This window comes from Desmodus rotundus, chromosome 11 (assembly GCF_022682495.2).
Source record: "Desmodus rotundus isolate HL8 chromosome 11, HLdesRot8A.1, whole genome shotgun sequence".
Classification (NCBI taxonomy): Eukaryota; Metazoa; Chordata; class Mammalia; order Chiroptera; family Phyllostomidae; genus Desmodus; species Desmodus rotundus.
In genome coordinates, this window is record NC_071397.1 from 17,247,016 (window position 1) to 17,270,150 (window position 23,135).

Consider the following 23,135-nt stretch of genomic DNA (forward strand, 5'->3'; position numbering starts at 1 on the left):
GGTTCTTGGAAAGAATTGGACAGCGGTTAAGTGTCTCTCGCTGTCTCAGCTCCTCCGGCCTTTAGCAGCTGAAGGGGGGTTGCGCGGGTCTGAGCCTGGGTGGAAGGAAGAGGCCTCAGCCAACTTCCTCCGCCGCGGCGGCCAGGGACGCAGTGGGAGGAGGGGGTGCACGGGTCTGCGCCTCCCGCCCGGGGGCCGGGAAGGGGCGGAGCCGGGTGGTGCCCGCCCCCAGCCGTCCCCTTTTTCCCGGCCGCTCCCCAGTGCAGCGCTGGCCCGGGTCACTGCCGCTTGCGGGAAGCTGGGAGCTGGGAGCTGAGTGGTGTTGCGGGCTGGGCCGACTGAGCTGCGCCCTCGGACACAAGCCGCCCCTGACAGTGAGTTCCATCGCGGGAAGCGCGGAGTGGGTCCGCCTGGGGATCAGGACCGCATCATTGGGGAGCCCCGAGGCGCAAGCACGCGGGGCGGGGATGTCATAATCGCGACGTAGGGGAGCCCCAGAACCTGAGCCCAGAGGGGCGTTCTGAATCGCGAGGTCGAGAAACCCGAAACCGGGGGCGGAGTGTCAGTGCACCTATGCTGGGGACTCCCAGAGCCCCAACCCCGAGGGCGAGGGGGCGGGTCAGGATCGTGGCGGCGGGAGGTCTCGGAGCCGAACCTGGAGGGCTGAGGGGTCAGGATCAGACCTGGGGTGTCGCGGGTATGGAAACCTGCTGAGACGGAATCGGGAGCGTCCTGTCGGTATTCTCCGGGCGCCCTCCTCTGGGCGGAGAGCAGAACCCGGGAGGGGAGTGCGGAGGAAAGGAAACCCGAGGCAGGCGGGGCGGAAGGGGGAGCCAGAGAGAGGGGAGCCCCAGAAAGGATAGGGTGGGGCGAGGCTTGCGGCTTCTCAGGGGAAAGATGGAAGGGGCTTCTCCCAGAGAGTGGGCGCGGGAAGCGGAGTTCTGCGCAGAGCCAGGGTGCAGCGGGTTACCTTATGGAGAATAGGGGTTTGGAGGAATGGAACGCTGCGGCGGGGGGTCGGGAGACGGCGGGGTGAGTGGTGGGGCAGGGACTCGGGGAATGTCTCTGCCAAGGGAATGCACCCCCCTCGGTGGAATGGGGTTATGGGCACCTCGAGAGGGCAGCTACTCAAGAGAGCAAGACTGGGCAACCCAAAGGAGGCAGGTGGAGACTCCGCACCCAGCAAACTCAGGGAGTGGTGGTAACTTGGGCCGGGGAGACTCGGGGGACGGGGGCGGAGGACCTCGCCGACCAGGCGCGGGGATCCGAAGGCAGCCGTGGTCCCTGGGCCACCCAGCTACCGACCAACAAGGGTGAGGCCCAGATGAGCTCTTTGTTACAGCCTGTATTGCTGAGCTGGGTTAGAAGTGATTTTGGTCAGAGACCAGATGAGAAGAATCTAAGTCTAAAAGAGTAGTTACGGAGTGAGATTTCAGAGGTAGAGTTAAGATCTGCAGTTAAGATCTGTGTGCGCCTTAGGCATAACTCATAATAAAGGGGTGTGTAATTTTTAGATCCGTATGTGCTACTTGCTCCCCACTCTGTACTCTGTGAGAGGCTATTTCTGAATAAAATCTGGAGGAAAATCAGCAATGTGCACGGGCACACACACAAACACACCGCCCACAAATGCACTAGATTTCTCAGCCAAGTAAACACCGGGAGTACTGTAGAGTTTCTCGATTGTTTGTGATGGGGTCTCCCTTACTAAAGTTAATAGGAAGGTATCTACCTGGAGGATGGACTGCCTTCGCCCTCATAAAATGTCCACAGTCTGTACCCACCCCTCAAGTGTCCAGGCCACCTGGCAGGGAGCAGAGCTGCTTAGGACCTCAGTGGATGGCTATCCAAGTGTGTGCATAAAGATAAACAAATGGCCAGTGTAGCGAGCGTCTGTTTGTTTGTTTTCTGTTGTTTGTCTTTGGTTCCAGCTTCCTTTACGTGTGATAATTCATTTGTTTGGTATTACAGCTAATTCAGGAAGACCCCCAGGGCCCAGGATTCTGTTACGTGGATTTCTCTATGGGAAGGTTACCAGACTTTGTGGGGGCGGGGAGGAGAGAGCTGCCTCCCACTCCTTCTGTCCTGGATGCAGATCCGACTTCTGACAGCACTGAGATTGGAGCTTCCTGGGAGGATCAAGGACTCTGTAGGCAGCTAGCATTCCTTTGACCTGTTTTGTTTGTTTGTTTATTTGTTTTCCTTCTTCACGAAAAGGAAGTCTCTTCAATAATTATGCAAGTTAACGGGGGAGTGATTTATGCTTTTTACCAGTATCATTATAGGACAGGCTTTTTTTCCTTTTCATTAAGGGGGTGATCAGAACCTCGTACAAAACCTGCATGATCATTGTTGCAGCAGAATGTGTATTCACTTGGAAATAAAGCTAGCTGACTCTTCCAATTCTTTATCCAAAGTTAAAAGAAATATGCCCGTATTTATACATTCAAGTGAGTATTTCTCCCCTTCCAACGCCTCCTCTTGGCAGGCTGTGCACTAATTCTGGGGATGCTGTCATTGCTGAGAATAATTTTGAAGCTCGTGCTTTGGCACTGCCTTCGGAGTTTGCAACACATTTAACTGAATTGCCTCCTGATGGCAAACCTTCCTCAGTCGGGAAAGAGCCAAATACCATGTGGGGCCAACTGTGGCCTCTGAGGTGGGGAGTGAAGGTTGTAATCGGAAGTATGGCCATTAACGTGATGAGAGTCCTGTGGAAGGACCAGCAGCTCCAAGATGGGCATCCAGTAGAGGCATGTGTGTGTGTTCAGGATCGAAGGCAGTCCACGCGCCCCTTCCTTTGGGTGTTTATGGTCTGGTATGTGTGTTAAAGTACTGGACCTATCACCTCAGTGTTGTACTTTATGGCCCATTGAGCTGAGAAAACAAGCCTTTCTCTCCCCTTGCAGGTACTCTTTACCTGGCTCTTTTCATCACTGTGCATTTTTACAGAAAACTAAACAAACAAACAAAAGATTTGTCTTCTCGTGTGCACACACACACAAAAGGTATCCAGAAAATCACTTAACATATGTGTTAAGTGATTAATGCCTTGTACTTGAGATTTCATGTAAAAGGATCAATATAGAAGCAAGGGGAAGGGAATGGTTTCTGCAAATCCATTTTGGTCTTGGGATTCCATGGCACCCAATGTGAAAAATTGACTTACCATCTCCCTGTTCTTCCATTGTTTTCCTCAGTCCTTTTTTTTTTCAGGATATAATCAAAAGCTTTATGCAGCCATCACTCAAATCTGGATCTGGCTATGATCTTAGGCAAGTTATTACATCTCTTTTGGCCTCAGTTTTCTTACCTGAAAAAGAAGATACTAATGAGTGTGTGCCTCATGGGACTGGAATGAAGATTTAATAAGATTTATGCATGTAGAACACTAAGTTCAGGGCCTGGCACATAGTGCTCCACAGAGTCTAGCTAGTTTTGTTATTAGTATTGTTTATTGGTAGTTATTTTAAAATTCCTTGGAAGCCATGTACAAATTTATCATTTCCTAGGTAATGATATTCCCCTCAGCTGGGCTTTGCAAATGGTTATGTGAATGAGAACGTTTTGCGTTTACTCTCCTGGCCTCCTAGGGGTTTTTAAAGAGCAACTGTGAAAGCCACTGTAGCTAGCTACTTTATTTTTAATTCCAATGTTTTTAAAAACCAACATTCCTTTTTTGATTGTGTATTAGGTATAATAGTTTAGTGACATCTGAAGGAAAAAAGTGAAAGCTTCTTCCTTTTTTCCTTGACCCAATAAAATGTGACTCTAGTGAAAAAGCTACAGTTCTTTGGCATGTGTTGAAAGGGGTGACTCTGGTGAACATTTGTTTTAGTTGAACTTGAGTTTTGTTCTGCTTTGTTTTTTCAATGGCAGGGAAGAAGAACCTGGCACTAAGCTCTCAGCACTTCCATAAATATTGCCATTAATTTTTTCAGAGTACGAATTTTATTTAAATTTGTATGTAAAGTAGGAAGACACAAACGGTGGGAATATAATTTCAATTTCATTTTCATCAAATAGTAAAGGGCTTTTATGAAGTGGGTGTTCCATGCAATGTTCGACATTCAGTGAGCGTTCTCTGTTTTAGGCAAGCCTGTGCAGGAGACAGAGATGTACAAGAAACACTTCGTCCTCCAGACAATCACATAACGTGCTCTCACAGGGCTATGCATTAGCAAGTTTTCTTTCTCCCCGTGGCTCATGGGGCCAAAGATGAAATGGGATTTCACTCCTGTTCTTTTCTCTCAATTTCTTGGAGAAGGCTAAATGTATATAGTAGATCTCTTAATAGTGTTCGTAATTTTGAGGTGGATTAACTTTCAGGATTAAAGCCTGCCATGCACTCACATGCCATGAAAGGAGATAATGGCTATAAAAGTACTTGGTGAATTGTAACACATCTCACTGTAGGACAGGACGATGTTGTTGCACTTATAAAGTACGAGGAAACAATACAGCATGGGGGGTTAGACTACGTGGTTCTCGGTGCGCAGGAGAAGTGGTGTTGCCCCACACCACCGGAGGACATTTGGCAACATCTGGAGACATTTTGGGTTGTTACAGCTGGAGGCGGGGAGGATGTTACTGGCATCTGATAGGTAGAGGCTAGAGATGCTGCTAAGCATCTTCTAATGCACAGGACAACCCCTCACAACAAAGAATTATCCAGTCCCAAATGTCAACAGTGCTAGAAACCCCGAACGAGAGCAGGGGATCTGGAGTGGGGGATGAACCTGCGTTAGCATCCCTGGCACCCTCAGTTATTAAATGCACAAGCCTGGGTGAGTACCTTAAACCTCAGAATCTATGAAGTGCGTGTCGGAACAGATACTACAGAATTAAATGAGATACTTAGCAAACAGAAAGCACCCAGTAATGGTAACTCTTAGTAAACCCAGGACTGTATGCCTCAAACAGACAGTTTTTTGTTTTTTTAACCAATTGTGTACAGAACTAATACAGGTTTCTTGACCCCGTCTGTGTGTTCAAGGAAAGAGCAGGGACACAGGCTGGCAGCCTCCAGCATTCTGGTAACACATGCATTCTGGCCCAGGTTCTGCCCTGGTTCTACCAGACAGCTAAGTGTGGGCTTCGGATCACGCCAACCAGGTGACCAGGACAGCCCCCCAGCTCTCTATTCTATAGAGCACAGACAGAGGGGCTTTCTCTCTCCTCTGGGCTCTACCTGGAAGGAGATAGCCAGGAAACGAAGCCCCTTTTGACCGAACTTATCTCCAAGCTCTTCTGGAACCCCTGTCTACACAGGGTCAGAGCAGGCGAGGAGGTCTGGCGGTTTCCCTTTACTTTCCCTTAGCTCCTCCTACTCAAGCTAAAAGTTCTTGTAGGGGTCCTTTCACTTTTAGCACAACGCTCCAAATCCGTTCCAGATTTTGCTCTGCATGGAGTTACCCTGCCATCCGGGGAGGAGAAGGGAGTCCTCCCATGAAGCCCAAGCTTCACTTTGATCTTCATTCCTTTCCCTGTTTTCCTGGAGCACACTGAAGCCACATGAGTGAGTAATGCACTCACAGTTACCAGTGGAGCTTCAGCAGGGGGTGGGGGTGGGGAGACATCCGGGTGCAGAGAGTGTTTAGCAGACGGGGATATAAATAATTTACCCAGTGGTGTTTTAGCTGTGAGCTAGATAGAAATCATTAGCTCTGTGGTGCCCAGTTCTGGCTGTCTAAGAATGCTGGTGCCCAGGCCCCAACCCATACCACTGATTCGGAATCTTGGTGGGTAGGGCCTGGGCACCAGATTTTTAAAATGCTCCTCAGATGATTCTGATGCCCATTGAGTCAAGGGTCATGACTTTGCCTTGTGAAATGCATGATCTGCATTAAAAACACAACAAAAAAAGAAAAAGAAAAAGAAAGAAAACCAAATTAAAATGTCAAAGTTGTTGTTTTTCAGTGATGAGTATGCCTGTTTGAATGTAAAACATGTTTCTCCTAATGGGTTACAGTCAAAAAAAACTTAGAAAAACATCGTTTTGGAGCCTTAGTGGTATTTCATCCATGTTGACAAATTTACCTCTTGCAATGTTTTTGTGCAAGCATCTGCAATATGACTTTTGCACCTGTCCTGCAGGGCACAGAGAGCAAATATCCTCGTACTGATTTTTTTCACAGCTGAAAGAAACTTGGAGTTGGAAAAGGTGAGAAATTTGTCAAAGTCACAATGGGAAAGTGGTAAAAACAGGGACTCAAACCCAAGGCTTCTGATTAGTGCCATAGGGCTCTGTCGACCACATCTTTCTCCTCTGGCTTAGCAGGCGCTGTGTAAAGGAACTGCGCGAGCCTGGCTTCAGCACCCTAAAAATAATTCCTGATGGACCACTTACTAGTGTCGGGAAATAGATTTAATTCTCAGAACAACTCAAGGAGATTAGTGTTATTAGTCCCCTTTCACAGATGAGGAAACTGAGGTGCAGAGAGGTTGTGACTTGCCCAATGAGCAGAGATCTGACAGCAAGGTCGCACTCTTTATTTGTGCTTTCTGTTGCCCCAGTACTCGTTTGCTGACATTTCTCTAGATTCTAGACTCCTGTCCCCAGGGACAGTTTAAATATTAGGGAAATGGCCCTATGCCTTAGTCAGCTCAGGCTGCCATAACAAAATACCACAGACTGGGTGCCGTGAACAACAGACATTTATTTCTCACAGTTCTAGAGGTTGGGAAGTAGAAGGTCAAGGTGCCAGTAGGTTTAGGTCCTGTGAGGGCCCTCTTCCTGGTTTGCAGACGGCCACCTTCTTGCTGTGTCCTGATGTCCCAGAGAGAGAGAGACAGACAGACAGACAGACAGACAGTGAGCGCTGCGTGAGTGCCTTGGAGAGCAGGAGAGCTCTCTCTCAGGTTTTCTGCACTAAACCCATCCTGGGACCCTACCCTAATGACCTTACTGAAACCTAATTACTTCCCAAAGGCCCCAGATTCAAATAAGGGGCCATCACATTGGGGATTAGGGCTTCAATATAAGCATTGGGAGGGGGCGGGGGATGTGCAGACATTCAGTTCATAACACCCCAGTACCTGAAGCTTCCACTCACCTTTCCTCCTGTGTGTGGCTGGAAACCCATACCCCCACTGCCCTGTGATTAAGGAAACTTGCTCAGGCTGTTTGTGATACTAAATGGCACAAATCACTGAAATTCATGGTGTGATTTGAGTAGTCCTGGCTGGGGAGGAACCTGAACACTAAGCCTTGTAGGGTGAGATCTTGATGGGCTTCTCAGTGGTCTGGAACCAAAGGATATCTTTTTTATTCATTTGTCCATCCATCCATCCATCCATCCATCCATCCATCCATCCATCAAATGTTAAGGGCCAGCCAGGGTCTATGCTCTGTACTGGGGATAGAATGATGGGCAAAAATGCAGCCCCTACACTTACAGAGGTTATAGTTTGGAGGTAAGTTTTAGAGGTGACCCTCCACCTGAAAGATGGGTGGGGAAAGTATTTATCACGGCTTTTAAATACTTGTACACAGGTCCAAAGCAAAGCTCAGGCCACATGTCAATAGAAGAACACCGGAGAATTAGACTGTCCATTATCACATGCAATGTTTGGAAGCCACACTCCCCAAAGGTGGGGAACTGCTCTCTGCTGTAATAAGCCAACTGGGTTGGATGGTCAGGTTGAGTTCACCCTGGGGCTTCAGGAAGACTTTTCTTTTTTGCCTGTCTGGGAGGGTACAAACTTCCAAGCTGTCTATTTTCTTATGTGAGAGGACTTCAATACTGCATCAGTGCTGCTTTCAAATGAGTGAATTGATAATAATTATGATGCATGTTAATATATAATAGAGATAATGGGAAACTCTAAGATTTCAAGATGAGTACAGAGAAGACCCAAGGCTGGCTCTCCCCCTTTTCCAGGCTGAGCTGGTTCCTGGTTGTAACTAATCCCCAGTTTCAGGGCTGTAAGAATTTGAAGGAGACCAGAGGTAGGGGTATTGATTTAAGAGGCTTTTGTTGGTCTTGAGACACAGCTAGCATGAAGGGCAGTGACATTTATCCTTCTAGGGTGATATAGTCCAAGATTCAGAAGAGCAAAGAAGAAAAACAGAGAATTTGTTGCTTTTTACCAGTAGCTTGCAACTATGTATTTGCCCTATCCTTAGCACCTGATTTTGGAGCCTAAGAGGATGCCCTCCTTCAACATAAGTGTATACAGTCAGAAAAGTGGGTGACGGCAACACGGAGCCAGGCCAGTTGAAGACGGAAGTAAAATGCATTTAACTCTGTTGCATATTGCCTGTAGATTATACTTATGTGAGGAATGAAACTCTCTGCTGGTAAAATTATCTTTTCATTTTAGGCTCATTCTAAAGAGTTGGTAAAGTTGTATATAATATAGAAGAAAAGGGAAGATGATGTAAAATCAGCCTTGGAGTGTAATGGCTCTTGAATTAGAAAATTTATATTCTCCACGGTATATTTAACTCTGTTCACAGAATTCATTCCAGGAGTCCCATCTTAGCTTTTCTATTCCTGCACTTAAACAAGATAAAGGCATTATTACCATTCTCTCCGGGTGCCAGGAATCCTGAGCACTTTAGGAAGCGGAATTAGTCAGTTTCATGACTGGCTAATGCTGAGGTTGGAATTGGCTGCAGTTCTCAAAGGTCACCCAGACAACAGGGTCAGGTGAGGCTCCAAAAAACAAAGTCATTTTTACGACATTGAAACTGGACAGCACTTTAGGAAGTTGGAAATGATGCATCAAATCACAGTTTGGTGCAGAGGTTCGGGTTAGTGTAGAACGTGCTGTAGAGATTTCCTGGATTCCATGGTCTTTTCTCCGTCTCTCTTTAAAACATCCGGCATGAGGACTTGTGGCTTGTCACTTATGTCCCTGGAAGTAGTGCCACATTGTACTTGCTGCTGTCAATTCACAAGGTCCCTGGTAATCATCTGGGATGTTAATCGTTTTAAACGTCACAGCTGGAAAGGCTCTCTGACAGAGGGGCACTTGGGAGGAAAAACTAGGAACAAAGAAATAGGTGTTCTTAGGGGTGTAAATGCGATCATGCCAGAGCAGCAGAGGTGAGGTCCAAAAGGGAAACCTGTCAGTTCATCTACAGCGATTTTTTTGTCTAGTTAGTAAGTGCCCTACACTGTGCTACACACTTTGAGGGACAGAAGAGCAGCCTACAGCATTGTTTCTGTGCCTAAGGAGCCGATAATACATTTGGAGCATCAAATTTTTCTCACATAGAAAAGAAAGAAAAATTTAGACTGGTTATAGTTAAGTGCTGGACCTTGGAGCACAGGTGGTGGTCAGGTGTATGAAAAGAGCAAAGTTAACGTGAGCTCCTACGGTCGGAGTGTAAGTCAGAAGAATCAGCCTGCGTGAGATCTTGAAAGAGGGGTAGCATATAGATGATGAGGTGGGCATTTCTCATGGAGAGACAACCCAAACAACAGCTTAGGGGCAAAAGTCAGAATGGCGTATGTGAACGGGAGGCCCCAAGGAAATTGCTTCATTCTGCTTCATTTTTTCCACACCACTTCACACATTCCATGTTTATTCGTTTAGACTCTTTCTTCTGCACTGGGTCATAGTGTTCGGCTGCATAGGGAATACGTACGGCAGGATTTCAGATCTAGGTTTCTTTCTGCAGTTGACTATTTTGAGAAAAGGAAATGAAATCATTCATTAAAAATATTTTTCAAGGGCCTACTGTGTGCTTGTCACAGGTCTAGGTGTTGGAGATGACCAAGATCCCTGCTTCTATGAAATATATAAATATTTTTGGGAGGAGACACACAATAAACAAATAAATCAGGAAGTGTATCATTCTAGGCAGTAAAAACTGCTATGTACAAGAGTAAGTCGGGATAAGGGCAGAGAGAGTGCCAGTTTTAGATACGGTTAAGGATAAGTAAGGATAAGATAAAGGTTTTAAATGAGGCCTAAACTTCCCTAAAGTCTTTGCTAGTGGATTTCTGGCTTTATTATTTATACCCATCTCATCCATTGGTCCTCTAGACATGGTCTGTCTGGAAAAAGTCCAGCCATTGTTAATATAATGGAAATGGTTTACATGACATTGATGTAACCTGGCAGCCAAGGAGAGTGAACTGCACATGTGCGAACAATGACGACTTCACTGTACTTGTCAGTGGGGGCAGTAGACGCCATTGAGTGAGCATGTGTCCTGTGTGGTCATCACATTCAAAATGACTGAGTGAGTAGAGTAACAAATCTGCATCAAATTTTGCGTTAAGCTTGAACAGGCCTCTGAGGAAACTATTCAGATGATTTAAAAGGCTGAAGCTCCGGGCAACTGGTGATTGGCAGCTTTATCGTGACCACGCGCCCACTCATGCATCATGACTCATAAAGAATTTTTTGGCAAAGCATCATTATCACCAAGGTGACTCAGCCCTGCCACGGCCCAGATTTGGCACCCTACGACTTCTGGCTTTTCCCAAAACCAAAATCACCTTTGAAAGGGAAGAGATTTCAGACCATGGATGACATTTGGGAAAATACGATGGGGCTGCTGAAGGTGATTCCAACAAAAGATTTTGCAGAGTATTGTGAACAGTGGAAGAGACGCTGGGAGAACTGCGTGAGGTCCCATGGTGCCTACTTTGAAGGGGACTGAGGCGTCATTGTCCTATGTACAGTATTTCTTGTGTCTTGTATCTTCTATAAATGTCTCTCTTTTTCATAGTACATGGATGGATACTTTCTGGACAGACCTCGTATCTACAGTGGACATTCAATAGGTGGCCTTGCCAGAATTGAATTTGGCCATATTTTTCTCATGATTTTTTACTATTTATAATTTCTTTAAATTTAAATGTCACGAGACGTTTATGGAAGGAGAAGAGGGAACCACATAGGAGAGTAGGCACTGATGACAATAACATAGTTATCTATACTTCACCTCTGTGAAGAAGATTGAATACATCTGCATTAAAGTATTAGCGCATAAAGAAAAGAAAATGTTAAACTGCTTATAATTATGTGTCTGTGATATGTCTCCTGACCTGGAGAACCACTGTGTCTAAATATATTAACCAAATTGCAAAGGAGGTACTTATGATACAACCCCGTGTACCTGAAGGCATACAGAGACATAAAATTGCTACTGTGTATTGAGCAATTGCTGTGTGCCAGGCATTGTGCAATGCACCCTATTTACAGTCTCGCTAATCCCTGAAACAACCTTAGGCGATATTACGGTTTACCCAGGAGAAAACTAGGATGAAGCGGCTAGCCCAAAGCCACTGCAGTTATTAAGTGTCAGAGGTGCGACTGGAGATCCCACATCTTTGAGAGGGCCTGGGGCAGATGAGTTCAGGTTTAATTAAGGGCTCTCCTAGAGTGCATATCTAGCCTGCGGTTGGTCCAGGGGGGGATTTCCTGTCCCTCCATCTCATTATCTTGTCTAAGCAATTCCATAAGCTGAGAGTGTGGGGGGCTGACTCTGGATTTACGTAGGTGGCTCCTTCAGCCTATTGGAGGCATACATTTTGGCAGTAGAGCACAGGGACTGAGATGGGGCGGGGAGAGAGGAGGAGGGAAGAGGTATGTTGAGCTATTTTTCATTATTTCATATGCCTACAAAATTGCATATATGTGGGTCAAATAGTTGCACAGTCCGTTAAACCTTGGAAGCGCTTTGCTTTCAGCTGGGGCGATAAAAGCTCAATTTTAAGTCACCCACCACCTCATCTGAACTCTGATGTGTGTATCTGATTAAAAGATACGGACTAATGAATATTTAATAGATGTGGTTCATTTAGAAAACTTTCAAAGTATAGAGAACTACTACTAATAATTTAAAGCAGGTTTGATTGTGAAAATATTGGGCAATAATGGATGGCCTAGCACGTTCTCAATGCAACCCCCTGCCCACCCGTCTAATGCTGCTGGCCCCCAAACCACCGTGGTCTCCAGAGACAGGCTGCTGTCGAGGTGCTTTTGTGACGGAGGCACAATGCCTCCGGGAACCTCTCTGATTTATAACAGATTGCATGCATTGAGCACATGCTAGCAGTTTTACCTGTATTACTGTCTCTCAAATTTTCTGTCATAGATAATTTCAAACAGACAGAGTTGGACAGAATGGCCTTCCAACCCTTCACACTCCCATCCCCCAACTTCAACAATTATCAACTCAGGGCCAACTTCTTTATATATACCTTAGCTCCAGGTGGCTTTGATGTAAACTGCAAACATTATATCAGGATTTGTGAGCATTTCGGTATGTATTTCTAAAAGATAAGGACTGTTTTAAACTTCACAACAATCCTATCAGTCAGGTACCAAGATATCCTTATCTTATAGGTGACAATAAGGAGACGCAAGGGTGTTAACATACTTGCCCAAGTGTAAGTTGGGTGATTTGCCCAAGGTCACCCAACTTCTAAGTGGCATGTCAGGATTCAAACTTAAGCTTGCTATTTCCAGAGCCCACCTGTTAACCCCCATGCTACACGGTTGCGAAACAACCATCTGCTGTAGGTGATCCTACAGGACGGAAGTGGATCCTGGAGTTAGAAGGGCACAGTACCAGAAACACGACTGTTGGCTTCTGTGAATTCGAGCACCCGACCCCTGCAGAAATTGAGTCTCTTGAGGGACAGGATATCCGGCTGGGGAAGGCCTGGACTTGTCATCTCCAAGAACGAAAGGAACAGCCTGAAATAATGGCAGATCCTATCGGGGCAGCAAAACTGATCAAGTGGCACGATTGCGAGAGTGTTTGAAATTTCGGAGAAACCCACAGTGGAAAGAGCTTGACAGAAAAGATGACAGTCCTTGGGTCATGGCTGCCAAGAGAAGTGAAAGGCTTCTTTTAAAATGAATTTTCCTTTGGTTTTCTCTCTTGGCAGAAGGAATCCAAGACTTCCCACTGAGTCTTTTCAGTTTGTTTCTAGCACAGCTAATTGTGTTTATTTGTCCCCGGGATCACGTGTCTGCCTCTTCTCCCTTGCTTTCTGTGAGGTCTCTTGCCTGCTGTGTCCTCCTGTGACTGCCAAAGATGTTCTCCTCACCTGGGACCCACTTGGCTGACAACACAGCGTCGATGTCAGGAGGCCAGCTCTGTCTCTCCAAGAGATTTGACCCGGCCTCTGGGGTGCAAGTCCACCTCAAGGGAGAAGGAGAGAGGTTATATAAGCTGGCTACGAAAGGAACCATGTCGTTTGCCTTGTGTGTACCCACGTGGTCCATCAGTGTTAAGGACAAAGCAGAAAGCAAGTGAATACTATCAGTTGATCCAGAGAGCTTTGCTAGTTCAAGTTCAAGAAACTGAGTCTCCATTTTTCCTATTAATACAAGCATCGCACTGACTTACCTGCTTGTCTTTGGGATCACTGACATTTGCTTGATTCTGAAACCTCTGTCTCTTTTCCTTGCCCCTCCCCCAGGCAGTCCCATTACAGAAGCCACATACCTGCTGGAGAACTACCCAGCTCCTTGTTAACCCTCTTGCCCTTGGGAACACTAAAAGGTGGGACTTGCTGAGGTACTTGTCAGGAAGAGCTTCAAAATTCCCCCTTTGACTCTTCTTTGGGACATGCCGGTGAGGACCTCAGCTGTTGTCCTTTTTCAGAGATTGTATATTTTTAAAAAAATATGTATTGTGAATATTTCAAAATAGTTTTTTATGATTGATATGACTTCTACTTTTTTTAAAAGTCAAGGGGGAAAACAGTGGATTGCAAGTTGCTTAGCTCGCCTTAGTAGAGTCCGCTCGGGGATGGCAAATACTTGGCTCTGTGCCTCGGGCCTCTCCTGAGCCTGGTGTCCCTCAAGGGCCTGTGGTAGACATGGTAGGTGCATCACAGCACCTCTTGGTCTGAGCCTGGAATACCTCTCAATACAGGAGCCCAGGAAGCCCTTACCAACCAGGTTAACATGAGGGCTGAAGCCTATTTGCCGTTTCCTAAGTAAGTGGTCTGTAAAGCCCTTGACCACCCCAAGACCCCCAGAGCCTTTCATTTGGTCACATTTGGTTGCTAAGAGCTAGGGACCAGCTCTCTCCTCTTTCACCAAGAATCAGATCAAAAGGAGGGGAAATATTACCACCCAAGAACACTAGACCCTTCTAGAAAGCAGATGACAAGGGGAAATGTGTTAAATGTTGATGGTTTTTGGAGGTCGTGACTCTCCCTTTTCAACCCACAGGAAGGCTGAAGATTGGTTGGTTCGTCAGTAAGACTAATTGAATTCATTCTTTTTGTGGGAGAAATGGAGTGCTTAATGCTTAAGAGGAATGTAAAGGGAATGGAAGCCCAGAGCCTGTCCTAAGGAGTTCCTAATCTAGTATAGCAGTTGCATTAAGCTCAATTTAGATTCAGTGTAGTTTAAGTCACTCTCAAATGACTAAACAGTTCTCTTTACTTTGAAAGAAATTTGGAGGGTATTAAGATAATGCCTTTGAAGCAATAGGATTTCCTGGACAGAAGGTGTTTTGAGTACTCCTGACCACACGTTATAGACAGTGCACCAGGCTGTAGGAATGCCTTGGGCCAGTCTCTAGTCATCAGAATCCCTACCTTCTGCTAAACTGCACTGGCAGAAGCCTTCTGGGCCGATCCTGGCGGCTGTCCCCAGGGAGAGTGACAGAGGAAGCCAGGCTGCTGTCTGGGTGGTTAGGATCAGGCTGTGTGTGCGCAAGTATGGTTTCTCTTGTTTTAATCGACAGAACATGCTTTTACCAGAAAAAAAAAATTTTTTTTTAAATGCTCTGATTTACCAGCAAGGACTGGCAGAGGATATTTTCCATTTCAGAAGTCTCAGCTGACTGTTGGGGGTGGAGAGGGAAAGACAAGGGGAACCATACAGGCCAAACAAGCATTAGATTGGCCAAGTATTTTTAAGGTATTTTTTTTAAAAAAAATCAGGTTAGCTTTAGAGCCACCCTTCCATTTCATTGTGTACTTTTATTCAGCAATGCTTATCTAAAAATCATATGTAGCCAAACTCACTTCTGGATTAATATTCTTTACTCTCTTCATCTTTTTGGATGTAATGTGAAAAGAAAGAAAAGGAAAAACATCGTGTGCTGTTGTTATTTTGGAATAACAAGTAGTCCGAAGTAGCCGAATTCTCTGAAGGGGATGAATGGCTGGTGAGGCTGAAAGAGTGAGTTGGGGAATAATCGCGCCCTTCAATAGATACTGCAGTCCTTTGTCCAAGGGAGTGCCGGGGTGTTGGAAATGAAACTGTAAGTACTGGTCTTGAATTCTCTGGTAACAATAAGTGCTTGTCTCTTCCCAAGACCATATGATCTGTGGAACTTGCCAGAATAGCTTCTGGCTGGTACTGTATCTTTTGTTTTCTAAAGATACCCTGGGGACTTTAAAATATGCATCCTTTGGGGTTAAAATCATCTTATTGAAAAGCATCTTATTTGAATGTCAGCTTCATGGTGAACTTATGTAATGTTGGCTTTTACGTGCTAACTAAGCTTCAAACTTGGAAGCAATGCTTTCTGGACTGCAGTCATCTTGTCTTAGGCTTGTAATTACTTTCTCTTTTTTTTTCAACTTTAATTCAAAAATCTTAAGTTGTTGGCTTTTATTATTCTCAGTTTACAGATGGTACTGCTGGTGCCAGAAGGATTGTGGTTTATTTTTAAGATGTGATTCATTTAATTTGATGAGAGTAGGATTTGGGCCTTATGCCTTCTAGCTTGCTTTGCCTCCGAGATCAATACAACTTCAAAGAAGAAAGTTGTCCGTTTTTAAATGGAGTTTATAATGGATGTGTCTTATTAATTACAGTGTATCTACTACAATATAGCTTTGATTCATCAAAGACTTCAATTAAGCTAATTTTTATTGACATAATCCACTTTGGAAAAAAAACACATCAAATCACAGAAAAAGAAAGTCCTACTAGAACTTTTGTTTAAGAGAAACTTCACGGCAGGACTCCAGGCTCACAGTAGGACTTCAGTCTTCTTGACCTCCGTTATCCAAGCTGCATGATGACCACCGATGTCCAGAAGGAGATGGAGGACAAGGACATTTCTCAATTATCAAAAGTATTTTCACTTACACATTTAGTAAAGTAAACAAATACATTTGAGAATGAGTTTCGATAAGTGAGGCTGAAACAGCATTTCCTGAATAGCGTAGTAATTCAGGGCATTGCCTTTGGAGCAAGACTTCCTGTGTATAGATTCTGGCTCCACCACTTCCTGTCTGGCTGACTTTGGGCAAGGGACTTAAGCTGTTTCCTCATCTGTGCTCTGTGGGGGAGGAAGAAATCTTCCCCTACTCTTCTAGCCTTTTCAGCTGGTACAATAATTAAATCAACCTGAGACAGATTAACAAGAGAAAATAATCAACTTTAATTACATATGTATGTATGGGAACCCCATGTACGTAAGAAGTTCATGCAGCATTGTTTACAATAGCCAAGATATGGAATCAACCCAAGTTCCCATCAGTAGACAAGTGGATAAAAAATCTGTGGCACATATAATCAATGGAATATTACTCGGCCATGAAAAAGAATGAACTTTTACCATTAGAGACAGCATAGAGGGACCTAGAGGGTATTATACTAAGTGAAAAAGTCAGAGAAAAGCAAGTACCATATGATTTCACTTACATGTGGAATCAAATGAACAAAATTAATACATAAAACAGAAATAGAAACAGACACAGACTCATGCATACAGAGAACAGACTGATGGTTGCCACAGGGAAGAGGGATTGGATAACTGGGTGAAAAAGGTGAAGGGATTGAGAAGTACAGGTTGGAAGTTACAAAATAGTCATGGGGATATAAAGTACGGTGTAGGAAATATAGTCAGTAACATTGCAATAACTATGCGTGGTCCACGTGGGTACTGGGAATACCAGGGGGCGCATCTTATAAAGTATGTAATTGCCTAACCACCACGCTGCACACCTGAAACTGATGCAAAGTAACATTGAACGTAAACAGTATTTGGAAAACATTTTTTAAAATTTAAAAACAAAGTCGCAACCTCAATGGTCTATATAAAAAAAGAAGTTCAGAGACAGAAAGGTAACAATGAGCTATATGTGACCTGCCGAGAATGTGATAAGGTGCCCTAGGGCTTCAGAGGGGTGGGAGGTACTTTCAGAACAGTAAGAAGAGCAGATGCTCAGTAATTAGGTATTTGCCCTGCCCTATAGTGAGGTCATAAAAACTTACCTCTTGTAATAATTCTTATGGTGGATAATGCTCCTAATTTAAATTCTTTAAGGGAGAGATAAAAGTGTCTCATGACCCCGAAGGGTCTTGATTTCCTTTAGCTCAAAATATCCACATGCAAAGTAGCACATCCTGGGGAGGCCTGGTCTGAACACCTGCCTATTCTGAATGCCCGCAGCTCCAGTTCATAGCGTTGTGAGGAATGAATTATTTAGTAACGTGCAAAGAACTTAGAACTGTGCCTAGCATACAGTGAGTGCTCAGTATAAGTGAGTCATTACAGTTCTATTGGCGACTAGATAAAGAGGAGTACCAGGTTAAGATGAAAGATAAATGTGTCTCCGGCTTCTGACTCAAGCGCCTGGGTGCTAACATTTACTGAGATAGGAACAGGTTGCACAGGACAGAAGCAGGCTCACTGGGGGAAGCTCAGGTCTCTTTTGGTTGTGTTCCCATGGGCATTGGGCATCCCCTATATTAGAGAATCACTAAGTTTTCTGTGTACTGCAGATTCTCTTCTCTCCTTGGTCCTCTTGTGCGCTTTCCAAAAAACCTAAATTTCACATGCTAGAGAATTTCCATCTGAATAATATTGAATGTAATAATGGCACATGGTAGACCCTCATCAAATATTTCTTAAGGGATGATTGCTTTCATAAGGTCCTAAGCAGTCTGGGTAAAGACAGCGCACCCACAAGAGTGTGCGCACACACACACACTCGCTCCAAGCCAGACTGAGGTTCTGACACAGAAGCGGGAAGGTAAAGGCCAGTGTACTTTAAGTGTGTCTTTCTTTCACAAATTCATTTATTCACTCTTACCATGAATATTTACTGAGCACTTACTATATGCCAAGTACTGTGCTAGGGGCGGGAGATATATGAATGAACAAAGTGGACAAAGATTCATCTGCTAACATGGCTTATGTTCTGGACCAGCAGCAGTGCTGGGGAGGAGAGATAATAAACATAGTAAATAAAAGTGATACATTAACATCACACCCATTAGGATGGCTACAGTGAAAAAAACAGGTAGCAACAAGTATTGACAAGGGTACAGAGAAATTAGAACTCCTGGGCACCGTTGGTAAGAATGTGACATGGTGCAGCCACAATGGAAAACAGTATGGCAGGTACTCAAAAATTAAAAAACAGAATGACCAATGATGTAGAAATTCCACTTCTGAGTATATACCCATAAGAATTGAAAGCAGGGTCTTAAAGAGATACTTGAACACCTATGTTCACGGCAGCAGTATTCGCAATGGCCGAACGGTGGAAACAACCGAAGTGCCCATCGCCAGGTGAGTCAGTGAACAGAATACAGCAGATACATACAATGTAATATTACTCAGTTTTAAAAAGTAAGAAATTCTGACACATGCTTCAACGCGGATGAAACTGGTGGACATTATGCTAAGTGAAATAAGCCAGTCACCAGAAGACAAACGCTGTCTGGTCGATTCTACTATAGGATGTATCTAGAGTCACAGAGAGAGAAAGCAGAAGGGTGTCTCCCAGGCGCCAGGGGAAGGGGAGGAGGCGGAGTTGTCTGAGAGGAGTAGAGTTTGGGTTTGGGAGGATGGGCGTTCTGGAGACTGCTGGTTGCTGGCAGCGTGGATGGATTTAACACAACTGAACTCCACACGCAAAGCGGGCTCAGGTGGGAAGTTTTGTTAGGTGCATTTTACCACAACTTTTTTTAGGGTATGAGAAAAATAAGTCAAAAGGTAAAAAAGTACTACAGAAGACAAAGAAAAATAGCAGAGTAAGGGGATTCTACAGGGATGGGGAGGGCGCAAATGCATTGTTAGATCAGTAGGGCTGCTGAGAAGGTGGGATTTGAGCAAGGACTGGAAGGCGTTGTTTATCGCTTGGCTGCCGCTATAATCGGTGTCTGAATCTTCCCCGGGCCCACCAGTGGTGGGAGGCAGTGCCGAGGCAATGGTCGCGTGGTGTATCTCTTTAAAGTTTACTCTGGTGTGCGGCCGATGCAGAAACCGTGGCCGTGGGCATCTCAACCCGACTGGAAAAACAATCGGGGCCCTCAGGTAGCGCTTGCACAGATTATAATCAGATGTCATCTGAGACTTGAGGTTATGTTACAGTAAAGAGAAATGGTTGTTTTCGTACTTGGCCCTTTCTAAAATGAAACTCTAACGCAGAAACGACAGTCAGGAGTTTGACTTTGTAGTTAATCCTGAGTTTGCATATTGTTGCTTAAGCCCTTTCCAATATGAGTTTTAAACTCCTTCAGACTAGGATTTTCAAGGCTTCAGCTGACCTTTCTGTCAACCCCTAACTAGAGAGGGCAGCTCAGGGCTACTTATTTCAGTTATTCTCCATCTGGAGGGTCATATGGCATGGGATGTGAGCTGCTTGTAAAAATCCTGTGACCTGGACATGTTTTATTACTAACGTAGGAGGCCGAGATAAACAGACCTCAGCTTGCTGTGGCTTAAGCCAATACACTGTGTTCGTGCAGAAACTGAAAGACAGTTGCAATACTGGATTCTTGAACTATTTTTCCACATTTAATTTTCTAACCTTTTTCCTATCTAGTAAGAAAAAAGTATAATGAGCATGAATCCCTACTTTGGAATCAGGGAGAAATCTCTCGCCATGCCCTCCCCCCACCCCCTCCCCACTGAACCTGGAGGAGAGATGAACAGCTACGGGTAGACAGGCACCTTTGCCCCTCCACAAGCCTGCCCCTGGCCAAGGATTCTGAAGCTACGCAACAGCCATTCAACACACACATGAATGTTTGTGACTCTCTCCCCAGGCTCAAGTTGTATAATAATTGCTAAGGTCACAGGACGAGGTGGAGGGAGGAGGAACGGATTTCCTCTTTAAGTCTTGTCTACACTGATGGCAGTAAACACTGGTTGACTAAGAAAAGCACAGCACCAAACTTGAAAATGACTCTTCCCCCCCTCCCCCCGTTTTTTTGGTAACATTCTAATCTGCCCAATATTTGATTTCTTTTAATTCTGAAAAAAAATCTTTAAAATTTTTGGTATCGATGTAATATTTTGGGTGCTTTGACAACAAGGAAAGGAAGAAGAATATTTTCTTCGATCTTTATGTATAAGCAACTGCTTACAGTCATTCGGCCCCAGGCGGCCATCAAGCTGAGAGAGTCCCTGGGCCTCCAGTGTCTCCCAACACAGCGCCGATGATAGAGGCAGCCTTCTCCTCGGACATTCCCTGAGGGCAAATGTATGTGCCAGGCTGTCAGTGGGGAGGAGAGGGGATTTAATGTTATACACTACTTGCTCATAAGAAATGTATGGCCTGCTAGGGACATATGAAAAGTACCAAAACACAACTACAGGACAAAGTTACGTGTAACAGCATCGATTAAGTGATGCGAACTGAAGTTTGCAGGAGAATGGACAGAGGCTATCGTTCTGACTGGGTGAATGAGGATGCGTGGCGGAGTGGCCATCTGAGAGGTGCCATCAGGGGCGGATGAAGTTTTCTGAGGGAGAGATGCGGGGAGGGAACAGCCTCCCGGGCCAAGACATGCAGAGGAATCCCTCTCCAGGCACGTGCCCAAGAATACTTGTACAAACCACAGCGCAGCCTTGCTTGTCACAGCAACTAACTGGAAGCAGCCCGCCTGTCCATCCACAGGAGGATAAACAGATCAGTCGTGGCATTTGGAAAATATTCAGCAGAGACAATGAATCAAGTACAGAATCATGTCACACTTAATGTGGAAAAACACAAAACATGTATTAAAGATAGAAGGCTGCAGAATGTCAGATAAATTTTGTATAATGGTTAAAAAGATAAAACGGTATGTGTTTATGGATACAGAGTTTCATGATTTTACTATAGCGTTGCATGCAGTTATATAATTCTAAGAGTGCCATACTGTGTTCATGTGAACACACTGGTGAGGATGAAAAGCACCAGATTCAGTGTGCAGTGATGGCTGCTGGGGAGGAAGGGAAGGGAGTGGGTGGCCAGGCCTCAGTCGTATCTCTTATAGACATAGATACGTGTACACACACACACACACACACGTTCACTTATGTCTGTACACATTCATATATGTTTAATCTGACATAAATATGATATGTTAATAGTTGGCCAAACGGCCCTGACTAGTGTGGCTCAGTTGGTTGGTCATCATCCTGCAAAGCAAAAGGTCACTGGTGTGATTCCCAGTCAGGGCACGTGCCTGGGTTGCAGGTTCGGTCCCTAGTCAGAGCACATAGGAGAGGCAACCAATTGGTGTTTCTCTCTCACATCAATGTTTCTCTCCCTCTCTTTCTCCCTCCCTTCTTCTCTCTCTAAAAGTAATAAAATCTTTAAAAAAAAAAAGAGTTGGCAAACCATTGTTTGTTGTATTATCCTCGATACTTTTCTGTGTACTTGAAATATTTCATAATTTCAAAATGAAAGTGGAAGTCACAGGGCATGTTTAGGAGTAAGGAAGGGGTAGATCAGTGGTTTTCAAACTTTAACATGGCCCTTGCTAAGAAATAGATTTTATTTTAGGAACCAGGAGATTCACACCAGTACTTTAATATGTGGGATGTGCCCTGACATGTTCTTTTGTATGTACTCTGTTTTGTTCTGCATGAAGTCAGGCTGTGGGTGATGTTTGAAGCTGCCCATTGGGACCAGGGCACGGAAGGCTTAGCTGCCAGCTCCAGGACCTGGCAGCTTTGGGATGTACCATTATGAGACCTGAACTTTAGCCCAATCAAATAAGATGGAACAGGGGCCAGACACTGGAGGATGCAGGACAGTTAGAAGGGTAGTTATCACCAGGCTATATATGGGACAGTGCACAGGCCTTCAGGGGAAGTGAAAAGAAGGAATAGGTCTGGGATATGCTGCAATTTTTTTAAAAAAGGATTTGATGTCTGGGATTTGAGAGAAGGAGGAAGAGAAGGAGAAATTGTACTTTGTTTTCAAGGCGTGGTGACTGGGAGATTGGTCACACCAAGAAGTAGAACTGGGTGCAGAGGAGAAATTTGTCTTTATTCCCACAACGCTGAAGGTGCTGATGGGACACCCAGATGAGTAAGGCGAGGTCTCGGATGATGTTAAAAGGCATGAATTCATAATGGTCTCCTCATGTTTTAGGATGTTCTGTAATAGTACACAGTACCTGGTGAGGAAGAAAGAGAAGTTAGGTGTGAGCAAGGCGGGACTGGGCAGGTAGGCCCAGCAGAGGGTGGAGGGTGAGGAGTACTGGCCAGGGCAGATGGGACGTGGCTGGCTCTGGGCCCGCCCAGTGTGTGGGGGTGGCAGTGGGGCCAGATGAGGAAGGTGGACTGAGAGAGAAGGAGGACTGGAGGTCATGAGAAGCCCAGAGTGTGTTAGCCCATAGTGTGTGAGGAAACAGTACAGGTGGGAGTTGGGAGTGCTGTGATTGTGAAGGAGGAGCTTCCGGTCTGAGATCTGGGAGTCAGAGTAATCCCGAGTGGTGAGTAATCACTACGGCATAGAGTCTGCAGGCAGGGTGGGTGGTTGTGACAATGGAGGTGAGGGCTGGAGCCGTGTGCCAGGTCACAGTTATGGGCTAACTAATGATAGTCAGCCAGATCAGCTACTGATGATCAGCTAATCACTACACCTGGCAGAAAAGGCCACACTGGAAGCAGAGGGAGGCCTTCAGGGGCACCCTCAGGAGAGCCCCTACAGAATGACATGGGAGCGATAGCTTACAGCAAACCATGATTCCTAGTCTATCATCAGCTCAGAGGCAGACAGACACTACTTCTCGTCTTTCTCTTTCTTTTCCATTCAGTTTGATGGACTTTCTTTTTCTGAGACACAGGGGGCTGGGCTCTTGGAGCACAGAAGTCAGAAGCAGAGAGGTCTGTGCATACTTTATGGCTGATTTGGGTTAGGGCTTGAATAGGTCGCTTAAATTCCCCGTGCTTCAGTTCACAATCAAGTAACGCAAACTGAAAACTTTTTTTAAAAGTCTTGTAAAAGAAGAAG

The 23,135-nt window shown here is 45.1% G+C and overlaps 1 protein-coding gene across 1 annotated transcript in view; it reads left to right on the plus strand.

The window, feature by feature from the left end:
- The first annotated feature begins 212 nt into the window (after nt 1-212).
- Nucleotides 213-23,135, plus strand: part of PAQR8 (progestin and adipoQ receptor family member 8) — a 39,197-nt gene continuing 16,274 nt past the window's right edge. Inside the window, exon 1 of the mRNA XM_024557828.4 lies at nt 213-374. The gene's annotated coding sequence lies outside the window, so the exon portion shown is untranslated. The remainder of the gene's footprint in view (nt 375-23,135) is intronic.